Source organism: Triturus cristatus, chromosome 11 (genome assembly GCF_964204655.1).
Source record: "Triturus cristatus chromosome 11, aTriCri1.1, whole genome shotgun sequence".
Taxonomy (NCBI): domain Eukaryota; kingdom Metazoa; phylum Chordata; class Amphibia; order Caudata; family Salamandridae; genus Triturus; species Triturus cristatus.
This window is the reverse complement of record NC_140594.1, coordinates 269828313-269845537: the sequence shown is the minus strand read 5'-3', so window position 1 is coordinate 269845537 and position 17225 is coordinate 269828313.

The window sequence follows — 17225 nt, the reverse complement described above, 5'->3', positions numbered from 1 at the left end:
CTCTGATGGAGTTCTTGAGTGGTTCACCCAAGTGGGTGCAAGTAAGTACTTGTTGAACTGATGATCTCTAGACCCGATACATGAGGAGGTACTCACAAACCATCGTCCTTATATACGGCTTTTGTTGCAATGTGAGCATGTGGACAGAAATGGAAAGAACAAGTTTAGAATTAGCTATCAGCAAACAAGAGCAGATGGATGACTACGTGATCAGCAAATTGGGAGGGGGAGCAGGAATGCTTATGGCAGCAGTAAACAGTCAACAGATAACATCTAAGACCAGGTGCACCAGCAGCTACAAACCCCCAGCACATAAATTGCTTAGCCATATCAGGAGGTCAACTAAAAGAGATGACACAAGCAGAGTGAAAAGGCGAACAGCAGAGGACGAAAGAATTACAAAGGAAACGAAATGGACACCACAGCCAAAATGACTTATTCTAATGTCAAATATTACACGTTTCCACATTGGAGTGGATGTTGCATCTGTGGTTCCTGTGTTGGGTATTGTGGTGCATATGACTGTACTTGGGCCTAGGAGGTGTAGCTTTGTAGTTGTGCAAGACAGTGCATGGCAGTGTAATGGTTTACATTTGTTTGTCCTTATCAGCCTGCACTCCCCCAGCTATTCCTGTGAGACTCTCTGGATGCAGTATGGCAAGCAACTTCCCCGCCCACGCAGTGAATGTTTTTGGTGGAATGGGAGGGCCACCGCCATGCCTCTGAGCCAGCTCACAGTTCTTGTTCTTCTTCTGTTTCACAACCCTCTTCAGGTCATGCCACCGCTTCATGATTTCATTTTTGGAGAGCGGGGTGGTCCCTAATGCATTGACCTTGTCGACTATCTTTGCCCACATTTGTGCTCTTGCGGCTAATGGTGTCTGTTGTACCAGGTTACTAAACACTTGTGGTTCTACTCTGATTATCTCATCTACCATTACTTACAACTCACTCTCTGTGAATTTGGGCATTTTCTGTGGTGCCATGGTGTGTGATGTGCTAATGTTTTGAGGTGCAGTTGGGAGGGGGGTGGTGTGGGTGGTGTGTATGTTGTTGTGCTGGTGTGATGTGTGCAGGTTTGCCTCTCCTTTGCGCTCTTCTGTTTCACAACCCTCTTCAGGTCATGCCACCGCTTCATGATTTCATTTTTGGAGAGCGGGGTGGTCCCTAATGCATTGACCTTGTCGACTATCTTTGCCCACATTTGTGCTCTTGCGGCTAATGGTGTCTGTTGTACCAGGTTACTAAACACTTGTGGTTCTACTCTGATTATCTCATCTACCATTACTTACAACTCACTCTCTGTGAATTTGGGCATTTTCTGTGGTGCCATGGTGTGTGATGTGCTAATGTTTTGAGGTGCAGTTGGGAGGGGGGTGGTGTGGGTGGTGTGTATGTTGTTGTGCTGGTGTGATGTGTGCAGGTTTGCCTCTCCTTTGTGCTCTGGAGTTGCGCCCTTCAGATGTGGAGTATTGCAAAGGATTCAGGTCAGGGAAGGGGATGGTTTTATGCTCAGCTATGTGCGTGTGTCAAAATGGAGTATTGCTGTCAGGTGTGTTGTGTGGGTTGTGCTGGGATTTGTATTTTTGAAGTTGCCATGGGGGTGTGTCATTGGGATGTGTTAGGTGTTTTGGGGGGCAGGGCTAGTTTGCTGTGTGTACTTGGTGGCCTTGCTGTGATCATTTTTTGTCGATATTTTTCACGGAGCGTCCGCAGCGATGGCTATGCTACAGCCCTTCCGCCGGCTCTCCCATTCATCACTGTGACCGCGGCAGTCAGTGTGAGAAGTTGGCCTGATATATGCTGTCCACTACTTATAGTGGGCACCTTGTATCAGTCCAAACAACCCCTTATTGGTGAATAGGAAGACAACCTTTATTGAAAGCAATCCTAGTGGTAGCTATGGAGAGCAGCCTTCAGGCTAAGTCTTGAAGGAATGTAAAGCAGCTTGTTTTACCAGTCTATAATCTCTTGAATGACCAAATGAAAGGACAACCACACCAGGTATATATTTAAAATATATGTATTTAAGATAAAACACACCCCTCTAGTATCTTTATGAGACTGGAGTTCGAAGTACTTAAGTTACAACATAGCAATCAACAGTAATACCACAAATACACGTTTGGGCCCTAGGGGCGTACCAAACCATATACCAATTAAGTGGTTTAAGAACCACGACTGAACTAGACACAAGGCCTAGAGCCTGTAGAATCGCTGGGACCCCAAGGAACCACCCAAGGTAGTGACACAGGGGATCCACAGGGGCCGTGTGCAGTGTGTGAACACAGCCGCGGGTTCCCGTTAGCTTCTATGGGCAATGTCGCGGTTGGAAATGTAAAGATTAGGGACACTTAGAAATGAGTCAGGACCAAACCCTTTTGGATTTAGGAAGTTCTAGGGCTAGCACCCACGGGAGCACCGGAGTACTCATGTTACCTCACCCAGGGAAGCCGGGTGATTAGGTGTCTTTTGGTGTCGGGTCGCGTCGTCGATTTCAATGGAAGCTGGCGAAGAAGTGCTGCTGCCGTGAAGAGGAGAAGTGTCCGAAGCGATCCAAGCCTGGATCTAGGATGGAAGGAACCTGAAAGCAGAGGGGACAGAGTCTGGGTCACTTACCAGTGACCAAGGGCATGATAGACCAATGCCCACAGATGTCAGGTGCTTCAGGTGAGTTGACGGGTGTCTTGACTCTTCAGCCACGAGGTCCAGGGGGCACGGACGACAACCAGGAGCTGGATTCGAGCTGTCCTACAAAGTCTGTCGAGTGCTGCGGTGTCAGCGACCAGATTGGACCCAAAAAGCCTTGGCAACGGCAAGTCACTTGGAATCAGAGAAAGGACGGCGGTGCAGACCAGCAATGTCTGGGGAGCTCACCCAGCGAGGGTAAGTCGGGGCATGTCTGGAGCAATCAGGAAAGCCCAATCAGAAGACGAGTTGCCTTCGTGGGGACCTAATAGCCAACGGGCTAGCGATCGTGAAGGAGCCTCGAGCAGTCGCACTGGAAACTGGCCCACGGGTCACTCGTGGAGTGGAGGCCAGAAATCTTTGGTGCAAGAGATGCTCAAGGCTGGAGCTACTCGGAGCCCAAAGCACAACTTCAAGGAAGACCAGAAAGATGATGGAGCTGCAAAAGCTCACGGTGCCCAGGGGTCACGGTTCCACGTCACCCACGATAGCCACGGGCCTCAGCTTTGCTGTGGACTCAGGGTAGCCTTGGGGGAGTCTGGAAATCTACCTCTGCTGATGCAAAGACTTCGGCATCTGGCGGGAGCTTCAGAGATGCAGACCGGTCAGTTGCTTCTTTGGTGCCTGCCAAGCAGGGGAGTCACTCCTTGACCCCAAGGGAGATTTCTTCAGTCTTCTAAGCAAAGCAGAACGTCGGAGGTCCAGAATATATATTTTGCAGAGTTTCTTCCAGGGTAATCTAAAATCGCAAAGACTGGGTTCCCATACTTATACTAAGTTTGGGGGTTGGACATACTCTAGGGACCCACCTATGGAAGGGTTTGGAAAGAGGGGTGGTTGCACCCATTTCCTTTGTCCAGTTTCACGCCAGAGCAGGGGCAGGTAGCCCCTGCAACCGGTTTGAACTGAACTATGCACAGGGACACCAAGTGTGCCCCCAGTGCAGGACTTCAAAGCACCAGAGAGTGCTCCCGCTCAGCCCCAATAAACATCTGCCTGTCTGGGGAGGTGGTTACACCTCCCTGGGACAGGAAACCTATTGTCCAGGCCTCCCTTGCTGGAGTTTCGGTCAGCAGCAGGAGGCCAGACCCGTGTCTGTGACAGAGGCATCCATTTTGTGATGCCAGGGCTGTAGAAAGTCCTACCGGGTTAGACCAGTGTGAACATGTCTCTCCCTCTAGAAGGGTGGAATCCTACCCCTGCTGCCAGAACTAGCATTCCAAAGCATTTGACACCAAACACGACATGCTTCCGTGCAGCCATCCCAAAGTAGGCATTTACCGTGAGGTTAAAAAGAGTATACGGTCAGGCTGCACCACAAACAGCATCAGAGGAGGTACTCCGAACGCTGCAGAGGGGCTCTGCTCATGCAGGGGCTCCCTCTCACATAAAAACCAAGCACTCTGTCTTCAGGATTGTTAAGGCCTGCCATAGGAGTGACTTATAGGTTTTACATGCGTGTGCAATGGTAGTGATATAGGTTGCCTATACCACTGTAAGGGGTGCAAGCACCACCTTACCCAGGCTGCAGTAGCAGACCTGTGGTGTCATTTTGGAGTGCTTCACAGGGGTGGCATAATACATGCTTCAGCTCCTGGTAGGCCTCTGAGGTACCTATGCCCTAGGTACATAGTATACCATATACTAGGGGCTTATAAGGCACTCCAGAATCCAATTAGAAATGTACCTAATGTACATGGAAATCATTTTACAGAGAAAGCAGATAGTCTGGGGCCCTGAATAGCAGGGTCCCAGTCCAACTAAGTTATAAACCAGCAAAACACCAGGCAAAAAGTGGGGGCAACCATATAGTCAGATTCCACCTTCCTACAGTCGGAAACAGCAGAATGTCCTGCTGTCACTTCGGGGGAATTTTCCGTGCGGTTTCTCCGCTGGCCTGGCGGCAGTTTGGTGTGTTTCCGCCACGAATCCGACCACCGCGGAAGGATTTTCACCATCTCCACCCACTACAGGCAGTCTTTAAGGGCCTTGTGCCACCGCGGTCGGATTTTTTGGGTGGTTGATCCTAATCGAACCGCCGGTTTGCGGTGGCGCCGGCAGACGGTTGATTTCCGCTTCCATGGCAGTCGGGGTGATCACCCCGACTGCCATTCTAATAGACCCCGGAATTTAGGATGTTAAAAACAGGCCAAATCAAAAAGTTTCCACAAAACGGAATAGCCAAATGTTTATGTGTCATGAAAGCAAATGTGTGTCAAAAGTCATCCTGTGGAAGAGAAGACAACTTAAGAAACATGTATATGTGAAATGACAGTGTTTCTTCCCGGGCCAAACTGAGCCACCTGACACCCAAGCCTCAGACATAAGTCAACCAATGCTATCAACAACAAAAAAAGAAAGCCATACTGAGGAATGGTACAGCATGTATAAAAAGATGCTAAAAGAATTCTATGAGGGCATAGACCGTTTGAAAGCAAAAGCATACCAAATGCCATTATTAAATGTATAAAAGCAGATTTAAAAAACAAATGTAAAAATAATTTAGGATGTTAAAAACCAGGCTGAATTTAAAAAAAACAATTCCCACCAAATGGAATAGCCAATTGTTTATGTGTCCTGTGTTGTAGACAAAACATTTCTGTTCCCAGCAACCGCAGACAACGATCCCAAAGGCGCACTTCGGAGCAGGTATATGGAGCAAGTGTGTTCCCATCCAACTCCCACAGCAGCCGCTGAAGGAATGAGCACAGCCATCAAACTACACAGAACCAGCCCCAAGATCCAATTCACCAGGAGCAAAAGCTTCCCAGGAAGGCTCGTAGAATGTGTTTAGAAACAATGACAAACTCAGGGGACATCAGTAAAAAGGGGCCTTTAGGGGGTTCACCAGTACGTCTATGTCCAGAGGTCGAACAAGTTGCATGCCTAGGCATAAGTCCAAATCAAAGTCGAAAGTGCACAGCAGACAGCGGAATACGGGCTGCACGCAGTGAAGCAACACAGGCCGAAAAGACAAGAACCAATGGTCATTCAGTTCCTGAGGCAAAGGTGTGCTGAAGCATTGTACCATGCGTTCACGGCACAGCAGCACATGTGGTAGTGCCAGCTCCATTCAGTCTTGAAATGGGGCATCCATTGCAGAGCAGGCAAATTAAAATCACAGCCCCTACAATCTGGAACAGGTCCAGCAAAAGACCTTCAAAGACGCTTTCAAGCATGGAATGAATAAATGATGGAATGACTCCGAAGACTTGTCTGGAAGGTGCTAACCAAACCAGAGCAGCGCTTTTAAAATAGTGTACTACTCCCACAGTATGAGATGTTAAAAATGCAGTGCACCAATTCTCCAAAATGTTGTGGGAAATCAATGCGGAGCAGCGAATGTATTCAGAAGACCTTGAAACTTGAAGATCAAATTTCTCCTTTGCAAATGTTTACGCTCCATCTTTCTGGAACAATAAGACTTTCAGTCTGCTCAAGGTGTCAAAAAGCACATTCAAAGGGGGTAGAGCCTAGCCGTGCAGTGAAATGGCCACTCAATAGAGAGGCTCCAGCTAAACTCAACATCCAGCATAATCTTTGGCCTGTTGGCCCCTAATGGTGAGTTTTTCTGTTGGTCTAGCCGTGGGGATGAGCTGCGCACTAGTGCCGTCCAGAAGGGGTAAGTCCGAGTCGAACTGCAGCCACTGTGGAAAGCAGCGGCTGAGCCCCTGAGAGCCGTGCAGTGTCATATTGTGGTGGCAAAGAGCCACGGCTGCCACTGTTACCTGCTGAGGTGAGACGACGAGTGGAGGGTGAGCACCCCTGATTCCGGTCTCCTGCTGTGGCCAAGGGCTGTGGTGGTCTTGATCCGGAGGAGTGTGCTTGGTGACCTGAGGTGTAGATCGGGAGGTCCAGCCCGGACGGTCCAGCTGAGGCAGAGCCTGAACAATACGAGGTGGGCAGGTGTCGCCAGCGGTGCACTGTAGGGCCTGGTCGATCGCCGGTGTGCCTGACTACATTGGTGCAGAGGCGGCCCGTGGGGGCCTGGATTGTGGAGGTGGATTAAGCTTTGCCTCATCCCCCCCGGCATCGCCTGAAGCTGAGGGCCATCTCTGTATCCTGCGTGCGGCCGCAGCTGTGGTGCAGTGAGCCCGGCTGGAGAGGACTGCTTGAAGACAGGAGGTGAGGAGTGTGCGGGCGGGCCAAGACTAATTGGACACTGAGAAGCCGCGGTGAAAACAGGTGCTGCTCGCAGTGCGCCGGACTCCCTAGTTTGCCCTGGGGGCTGTCCACCCGGATGCTGGCCTGTGCAGACCTCAACTGTTTAAATACTACGCACCCCGATGTTGGAGGTCCACACTTTGGCCCCAACACTATTTATCGGGGAGCTGTGGTCTGCACGCTGCATAATTATTGGACTGCTGATTGTTAAGGCTGGGGAACGGGCCCGGTGTGGGGATCAGCTTCCGGTCCAGGGAAGACATGGCTTGGCAGTTCGGGCTGGACTGTTCTCATGAGGCACAGGGTCAAGACTGATGTGCATATGGCCATGTCTGAACTGGGGTGGCGTGGTGAGCAAAATAACGATGGATTAAACCCAGATCTGTGACTGGGGGTGAATGTTTTGCCAATGTGCAACATTCCGTCCATCATCTTGTGTGTTTTGTTGATCAGCTTGGGTCTGCCTGGTAGGCCTGGAATTGTCCCGTTTGGAGATTGGCCTCGAATTCCTAGAGCTCTGTGATTTCTCTCTATCCCACCTGTCAAGAATATACCTTTGGAGCAAAGAGGAAGGTCATCATTGCCGATCTCGTCTGGGAGAGAGCCCACCCCCCTTGTTAAACAGAGGGCCTATTAATCATCATTTGCTCCAGTTGCCCCCCCTGCTGGGACCGAGGTATAGCAGCTCAGAACTAACATACTGTGGGGGGGGAGAGGAAAGACAGCAGACCACTGCTGGCCGGGACCATATTAGTTGGGCAATAGAACTCTTGACTGCTCCGCGGCGGACTCTGGTACTGCCCTTTGTTAATAGCAACAGTATACCTTGACACTCTCAGCCCGAGATGGGCAAACAGGACGCGCGTCAGTCTAAACTTCCCTTTGAAAGTAAGAGCACCTGCCCGACTGGAATGGATCTCCTACGGGGGTCGCCCTCGGACCCCTTCATGAAAGAGGCGGGCCAGGACAACGACATCAAATCGATATTAGCAGAAGTTAAGTCAAGCCTCAAGAAAATTGACACCAAGCTTGATTTTATGGCGTAACACCTCGACAAAATCAACGAACGCGTCGACAAACACGAAGATCGCATAGAGCACTTGGAAACTAGAGTCTCTGACATAAATGACACCCAAGCTACAACAAGGGAACAGCTGCTGAGGATGGACAAAGTCCTTGCCATTATTAACACTAAGAATGAGGACTTGGAAGCACGTCCGAGGCATAATAACCTCCGTATCCTTGGTGTTCTGGAGTCCACCGCAATATACAACATGGAGAACTACATCACGAATATGCTAAACGACCTTTTTGGTGAAACTGTAAAAGCGGTAGTAATGTTGAATTGGATCGCACTTCAGTAGTCAGTACACAATCAGACAGGGTAATATAAGAAAAATTCTCATTTTTATGACAAGAATTTTTTTTTCTCGCAATGGTGCCACTAAGGGGTACAGATGCACCCTACTACCTTGGGTGCATGCACACATGGGTCTCGTAGACCGTGACCCTGTGATACCATGAACAAAACACGTACCCCGGCACTCCTATATAATATTCTTATACGTTATGTTATGCCCTATTAAGCAAAGGACCTTATTATCATATCACACTGATTGAGAACAGAGAAGGATTTATACAAAAAATATACGTTTTTAATTTTATCAAAAGATATAATCTTGAACATGACACTTTGGTAGCACAGTTTTCAGAAGACAGAAACCAAGTGAATCCCTTTACATATCTAATACATCGACAATTAGAAACTCATTTATGAGGGGTGTCCTTGGTTCTATGATCTTGATCTCAAGCGCGCAACAGCCGACACGTGTTTCATCACAGCAGTGACTTTTTCAAGGCTGTAAAGACTATAACACTATCTCATACTTTGTACAAATTGAAATCGAATTGTCTCCATACACGGATACTACTTCTTAGAACCGTGCACTAAATAAACATTTAGAAAAAAAGGGGAAGAATTAATTAGAGAAAAGAGAAGAACGAGCAGGGAGTGCTGGCAGAGAAAGGAGGAGAAATAGGAAAAGTGGGCACATGTCGCTACGAAGGCAGTGTCGTCGTGAAAAAATGGAGTAAGCAAAAGTCCTTGTGATAAGAGAATGTAAAGATATATAGAGCCAGTCAAAGACATAAGAACCCATTACTAAAATGTGTATTTAGTCAAAAAGAAGTGAAATGAATAACAAGCAAGTATCATGCTTGAGGACTTAAATGGTCAGAATTAGGATCAATAACCTTCTAATGTAAGAATTTTGAATTTTGAATGGAATTAGTCATCAAAAGGTTCTCTATACTTGGGTGTTCAAATCTGTAACAAGTCACAGGAAGAATGGTACTCTGGGATAAGGAGTCCAAAATCCAAACAGAAAAAGGGAAAAAGTATATTAGTCAATAATTATCACTAATTCCAAAGATTTGTAATAAAAGAGTTAAGAAAACAAAGCTGCTCACTTTTTGGTGAGGCTCTGTCTCTGATCTTTGTTGTCGCGAGGGCACAACCAAGTTTGGGGGTTGCTGTAGGAGGGGGTTGGTGTCAGTTTCGCAGTGGGTTACTGTTCTCCCTATTGGAGCACACCTACACTATAAGGCAGGCTACCCTTCTAGTCTTTTCCTCCCCTTCCCTCCCCACCATATTGGCGAGAACACCACTCATTACCCTAGCTCCATTTCTTGACAAGGAATCGGGCAATTACTACACTATAGGGGCACCCTACACATCCACTCATACCACTTGGATCTACCTAACAGGCCAACACACCACTGTATTGCTACATGACTACAGGTATTAAATGCCTGACCTGGAATGTATGTGCGCTAAATGATGCCAGGAAGGCCAGTCTTGTACACACCTACCTCACAAGACACCAGATTGATATATGATTTTTTACAAGAGCTTCATCTCACCTCCTCCACCCTCATCCCGTCTGCATGCTCGGTGGTGCGGAGAAATACATGCATCCTATTATTCCAATTATGCTCACAGCACAGCTATACTAATTCACAAAACATACCATGGAAACTCACACAAGTCAAATCGTACTCAGGAATGCCGCTTCGGCCTTCTAGCCGATACCCTCCACCAACATCCAACCATGCTTGCTTGCATATATTGACCCAACACTGACTGTCCTGAGTTCTTCAGTGAGGTATGGCGACATATTGTCAATCTACGACCGAGGGCTATAATATGGGGTGGGAGACTTCAAAGTTATCTTGGATCCGAATATGGATAGGTCTAGCGCCTCTCACCACCCACACCCTAATGCCGCAGCACAGCTCCATGCCTTAATACAGGACCAGGCCAGAATGATGCTTGGCGTTTTTCACACGAAACATGTAGGGAAGGTATATGCATCACATCAGCAACAGGTGACTGGTCACACATTGACTACTGGCTAATCACTAGAGAAGTTCTAACGTGGATGTCTGGGACTTCGCTGCCCCCTGGACATTATCTGACCGTGCCCCAGTGCTGCTGGAGCTGGTGATGCTCCCTCACCATCCTGCATGCTATTTCCAGCTGGCGACTTACAGGACCAAGGGTCATATGTATCATTCCAAATTGTGATCGCAAACGCCAAAATTCACAGAATTTCGGCATTTGAGGTCGCAATTTGACTCAGTGATATGTATCAAAGAAAAACTGCTTCGAAAAATAAGGAATCTCAAAATTTGCGATTCCTTATTTTGCGATTCCATTTAAGGAATCGCAAATTGCTATTCCTTAAATGCAATGTAAGAAGCACAGAAAAAGTGCAATTTGGCCTTAAGGAATCGCAAATTACCACCAACTTAAAGTTGGTGGTAATTTGCGATTTCTCTGAAAAATGCACTTTTTTAGTATTTTTCAAAGTGCCATGTGACGCACATACATGCCCTTAGGGCATATATGTGTGCCACATGTGCACACATGCACATTTCAGGGGTGCAACAGGGTGTTCGTTTGACACCCTGGCACCCTTGAAATTGCATTTTCAATTTGCGATTCTCTAATTGAGAATTGCAAATTGAGAATGTCTTCCCATTCATTCCTATGGGCCCATAGGAATGAATGGGGAGGTATTCCTTAATTGCGAATCGCAATTTGCAATTCGCAATTAAGGAATATGTAGGATTCGCAAAACTATTTGCAAATCCTACATACATAGCGTTTTGCGATTCTCAAATAGCGATTCGCTAAAAATCGCTATTTGAGAATCGCAAAATTGTATTTTCATACATATGGCGCAAAGTATTCTGCTCTGAATTAGGAACTGCCTTTGTTGACTATTTTGCAATGAACGCGGGTTCAGTTAAGTCCCAGTCAGTGCTCTGGGAGGCCTTCAAAGTAGTTATAAGAGGGGTGTGCATTGCGAAACAAGCAGGGGTATTAAAGGCAATTTGTGCCAGACTTGCACACCTTGAGGCTGACCTTCAAGCACTGGAACAAGAATATTTCAATCTAAAGACCAAGACACCATGGCGCGAATATGAGAAACACTATCAGAATACAATGAAGAGGCGGATAACAAATTATACTACCTGGGATGAGAGGCGAGGGCTCGCAGATATGGAGAGGGAGAGCACTTTGGTAGGACATTGGCCCAAATAATCAGACCACAGAAAGCTAATGACTATGGTTGTAGACCTCATAGATGGAAACATGGAACACCACACCAGCCCCACTGATATACTTAATACAATGATAACTTTTTATTCAAAATGTTAACAGACCAAATACTCACCGCCCAAATTAAAGAGTACCTGGAGTCTTTAAAATTACTATGGCTAGATACCACATATCACCAATAACTAGACTGCCCGTTTACAGAGGAGGAAGTCCTGCAGGTCATTCGTAGTCTTTCCAATGATAAGGCTCCCGGCCTGAATGGCCTCACAACATCCTTTTATAAGGAATTTGCTACGATAGTAATCTCACACCTCCTAGATATGTATCAAACATCGGTGGAGACAGGGGAACTATCTCCGTCACTCCTGAAGGCTGTAATCATTAATACACTAAATCCTGGCAAACCAGCTACTTCTTGTGATACTTACAGACCGCTGTCCATGATCAATGTGAATAATAAAATTTGGCAAAACTCATTGCCAACCATTTGGCCCCACTTCTCCCTGACATGATCTGGACAGATCAGTCGGGATTTGGGCCTGATGGCTCAACTGCACACAATCTCCGCACTTTGCGGTCATTCACGGTGTGGACCAGAGCATGGCTACGATCACTGCTCTACTTGACACCACTAAGGCATCTGATTCACTAAAGTGGCCTTTTCTGTTCCTGCTTTTGCAGCACTTGGGGTAAAGCCTGCGGTTCCTGAACCTCATTAAGCTGCTATGCACTTCCCCCCTCAGCTAGACTGCGTGTGAATCGCCTACTATCCAACCCATTTTCAAATGCACGTGGCACACGGGAGGGATGTCCCCCGTCCCCTCTTCTATTTGCTATAGCCATGGAACCCCTGGCAGCACATAGAGGGATCAGATTCTGCGAACGTGGAATACTAGTCTCTACGTACGCGGATAGTATCGCACTCTACATCAGGAGCCTTCGGGATAGTCTAGACCCCGCTATCAGGGAGATCATTCAGTCTGGGTGACTGTCGGGCATAACAATAAACTGGACTAAGTCTATTATATTCCCTCTCACCAAGAGCACAGGCAATTTGAATCAGAATTTGCACTGTAGTGGGCGACGGAACCAGTGGGATATCCGGGCGTGTGGATGAGTCGGGAAAATGGGTAAACTATGGCAGGCCAACTATGGCAGGGCAAAATCCTGGTTGGAACAAAGAATTCTGACCTGGAACTGCCTCCCACTCTCATTAACGGGATGATTGCCTATCGCCGAGATGGTTGTGCTACCTAAATTCTTGTACCTCTTTTTAAATCGCCAATTGCTGCTCACTCAGCAGTTTTTTTAAACATTTGAGATTCAACTTGATCTCCTTGGATTGGGCTGGAAAACAGCAAAGAATAGCATGGGAAACCCTCACTTTGCCCTTTAGCAAAGGTGGCTTAAATGCACTGGACATGCTGTTGTATGCGCTGTGCGCCCAGGCCCAGTACCTACATTTCTGGTTATACCCGGTCAAATTCCAGCCACATATCGCAGTGGAGGCAGACCTGACTTCCCCAGTTCCACTGACTACAGCAATATACCAAACTTATAGGCCTACATGACTGGCCGCGGACACAGCTGAATGTGTAAAGTGGGCGTGGGATGGGCTGCAACAACAGAAGCCTCTTGACTGCATGTATGATCCCTCCATACCTATTGCCCGCAACCCTGCAATGTTAGCACTGATGGATGATGGAATGTGTACCAGAGCACACAACAAACATCTTTTCACATTTGCTGACCTGTATCCGAATGGACAGTTCATATCAGCACCTGCGCAAACTGACACCCCGAGGCCTAACATGATGGACATGCTACTTTATACCAAACTATGTGCTACTTGTCATGCGCACCATGCTACTTTTCCTGCACCCCCTCCAATGTTACATGCACTTGAACATATGCTCACACACACCTCACACAGCAGACTCGTTACCAGACTTAATACAGTTGTGCAGGACAAAGAGGCTGCATGCACCCCCCATAGCGCAGGCCCAGTGGAGATTGAACACATAACTGCTGAACAATGGTCCTATTGCTGTGCGCAAATCGCAGCTTTATCGCACAACTATAGACTGCAACTTATACACTTCAAGTTTTACATAGATTATATCGCACGCCCTACAACTGCAGCACATGGGGCTAAGTGAGAAAGCAAGATGTGTGAGATGTTCGGCACCTTAGGCTTCGTTTTTACATCTGGCCTGGGAATGCCCCACGATTGTGGACTACTGGCACGAGGTACACTCCACCCTTCAGCTAACCATTGGCCACCAGATCCCTTTCACCCTGTTGGTTAGCCTCCTTGGCTATGCTAAAGACATGCCACCGACCTCAAGTCATCTCATAGCTATGCTCTTGATACGAGCCAAGTGCCAACTTGCCAAACATTGGGGGAGGAAAGCGGTCCCTCAGGTCGCATTATGGCTACAAGATGCTTCATATTGCCAGGAACGGCTTGCCAACTTCTGGGAGTTGATGCCCTTACAAGCCCGCCCAATAGATATTTGCGAACCACTTTTAATATACTCTAGATTACGAGCAACAACCCCACCCTAGACACAGGTTGCGTTGTGCTGAGTACCCCAGTTTAGAACCGTAGGAGATACTAGAGAATGGGGGACCAGTGGATAATGCAACCCTAACTTACACCTCTGTAACATTTTTCGAGATATGCACGGTGCATGTGTCCTTCTGACTTGAATGTTATAGTTAAGTATTGAGAGTGTCAATCATGACTGATGCTTATATGTTCAATTTTGCAGTCAGCTTGATGTAATTCTCTTTATCATGCCATCTGAGTGTGTTGTATTTGCTCTCTCCCCCTCCCCGTTCCCTTCTTCTTTGCCTACTGCCTTTTGTGAAGCTATGACATTGTAGTGTATGACATTTAAAATGCTAATACATCATTTTTTTTTTTTTTTAAGTGAACGTCTGAAAGTTTTATTGAAGGCCAAAGCGTCACCTCCATAACTGTACGAGCAGGTGGAAACAGTACTTGTGTACAAGTAACCAGGGAAGAAACTGCGACAAGATAGGCTATGCGCGGTCTCATCCCGCAGCAACCTTGCTCATTCAACATCAAATGACTCCCATTCAAGAGCAATCTGAAAGCCGGACGAATCATGGCCGCTGGGGAACCTTTCAAGTAGCAAGATAAGTTTGCTACAGAAGCATTACAAGCCCTGTGGAGAATTACCTCCTTGCGCACTAAGGATCCACTTAAAGCATTCTCACAGCCAAAACCACTGATAAAAAAACTTCAGTCTCCTTATTCTGACAATGGAATTTAAAAGGTAATTCACAATACTCATGTCCATACCCTTCCCCAATGCTTCATATCTGCCCACTTAATGATATTCTAAGCAGTATTGAAAATAAAATGAAGTCATGATCCATTGATCATCCAATCCGTGGAAGGTGTCTCAGCAACAGTGAAAAGTATGTTCTCTACTTTCTCCATGTGTAACAGAGTATTTCGCATCTTTGTGTGCCATGAGTATTTGCTGATTCGTATGTTAGTATGGTGAAAACCGGCATGTAGCATTAATATGTCACCATGGTACGCGACCAGAACTAAGTGTCTAAAATGTCCAACTCAGTAGCAGGTAAGATCTAAGTTGCTACTGCCCATGATGTAATGCGGACATGTCATGTTGTATAATGTCAATTGCCGCCGACACAATATTTTCCAGGGAGTACCTTTTAGAAGACAAAGTTGACATACCATTGTCAACCACCGCCAGACTCTTTCCTAGATTAGTCTGGTTAATCTTGCGTGGTCTTCCAGCAGTCTCCTGCTAAGAAACTTTTTCATATTTAATTATATATTGCTTACAAGAAGAGTTTTTGACGCGGTTTTTGAGGACCTAACAAGAAGTCCTGTAGTTCCAGGTCATCAGAAAGAAGGGACAAGTATTGTTTCACCTGGGACAGGGTTGACGTTTTTAGCCAGTCAAGGCACAACTTCCCAAAACTGTAAATTTTCTCCACCCTGAGTGTTCTGTCTGCACATAACACAGGTCAGGCCTGCTTATCTTAAAGCCCTCGGTGTTACCCAAGAACCGAGCTGGATGTCCATTAGTGTCTAATGGGCAAACTAATCAATTGGTGTCTGGTGGATTGTACTTGCCATTGCGTAGCATGAGGTCTAGTGCTTCCTATTTGTATTTTGTAAAGTGCTGCCAGTTATCAAAAAATGCATACGTGGGAACGTGTGGTGTGGTATTTATCTTAAGTCCGTTTGGGGGACAAAAGATTTGCAGGTTCAGGGGAAATCAGCTTTGTTTACAGCTTGTCTTATACCTCAACAGATGATTTTCCTGAACAAAACTGTGCAATGCACATGTCATGGTTTAGCTAGTATTTTATGTTAGCTAAACCATGACATGCGCATTGCACAGTTTTGTTCAGGAAAATCATCTGTTGAGGTATAAGGCAAGCTGTAAACAAAGCTGATTTCCCCTGAACATGCAAATCTTTTGTCCCCCAAACTGACTTAAGATAAATAGTGTCCCTCCAGAAGTCAAACCCTTGTGTGGACAACTGAGAAAGAAAGGAGGCAGAATAAATCAGCTTGGAGTTTTTCAGCATATTTTTCTTTGCAGGAATGGTGCAAGTTTATAATTATAAGACACTGGGTCTAATGTATCATAACCGGAAAAATAAGCAAACTTCTGTGCAAATATTTTTGAACTACCCTGCGGTGTGTATGGCAATTTTCCCATTGTGTGTAATTAAATACAGCACATGGAGTACTTCCTTTTTGCAGGAAATGATGACAGTAATGTTGAAAACATTTCTTCATAATTTGATGTACCTTCAAACAGTTCATCAGACGAGAAATCAGTAGAATGCCCTAGATCTTCTAGCATTTCATGCACTGTCTACATTCCAATCAACAGAAATGGATCACTGACAAAATATCGAAGGTCAAAATATTGTGTTCCCAAAATATCGGGACATAAATATCGATGTCAAATAAATTGACATCGTATCTACATAATGGTATGTATCATAGTATCGAAAAATATATATAGTTGTTAAAAATATTGAAGTTAAAAATATTGTTTTTTTAAATATATAAAAAATAAAGTAAATTAAATACATATAACTTTAAAAAAAAGATTTAGAATTATTATAAAATGTTAACAATTATAAGTAATAAATGTAATGTAAAAATAAATTAAATATACATATATAAAATGTAATATATTTATTTACTTAATAATAATTAATCAAAAATAATTTTAATAACTAATAAAATGTTAGAAATATATTAAAATTATAAACATGTATATATATATATATCACCCAAAGATTGCCCTGCATCTGAGCCCGCACACCGGAGGCAGCAGCACACCAGAGGCTCATTAATTGAATAAAAGCAGGAAGGTAACTGTGGTGCTTTGAATGCTGAAAACTTCACATGCCTTTGAAAACGGAGAAATGTTCTCTGAAACGCGTCAGGCAAGAGACTAGCAGTGAACTGGAAAAAGCCTCAAACTGAAAAGCCTGCTTTGCTTTTGAATAAATATTGGTGTTCCAATTTTACCTGTTGTGGAGTGCGGGCTCAGATGCAGGGCAATCTTTGGGTGATATATATATATATACACATAAACCTCTAACATTAACATAAAATAAAAAGAATATCACAAAATAAATTAATAAAATATCTATTAGTTTTTAAAACTACATTTTACACTACATTAAGGGGTTGATTCCGATCCGGGTCGGA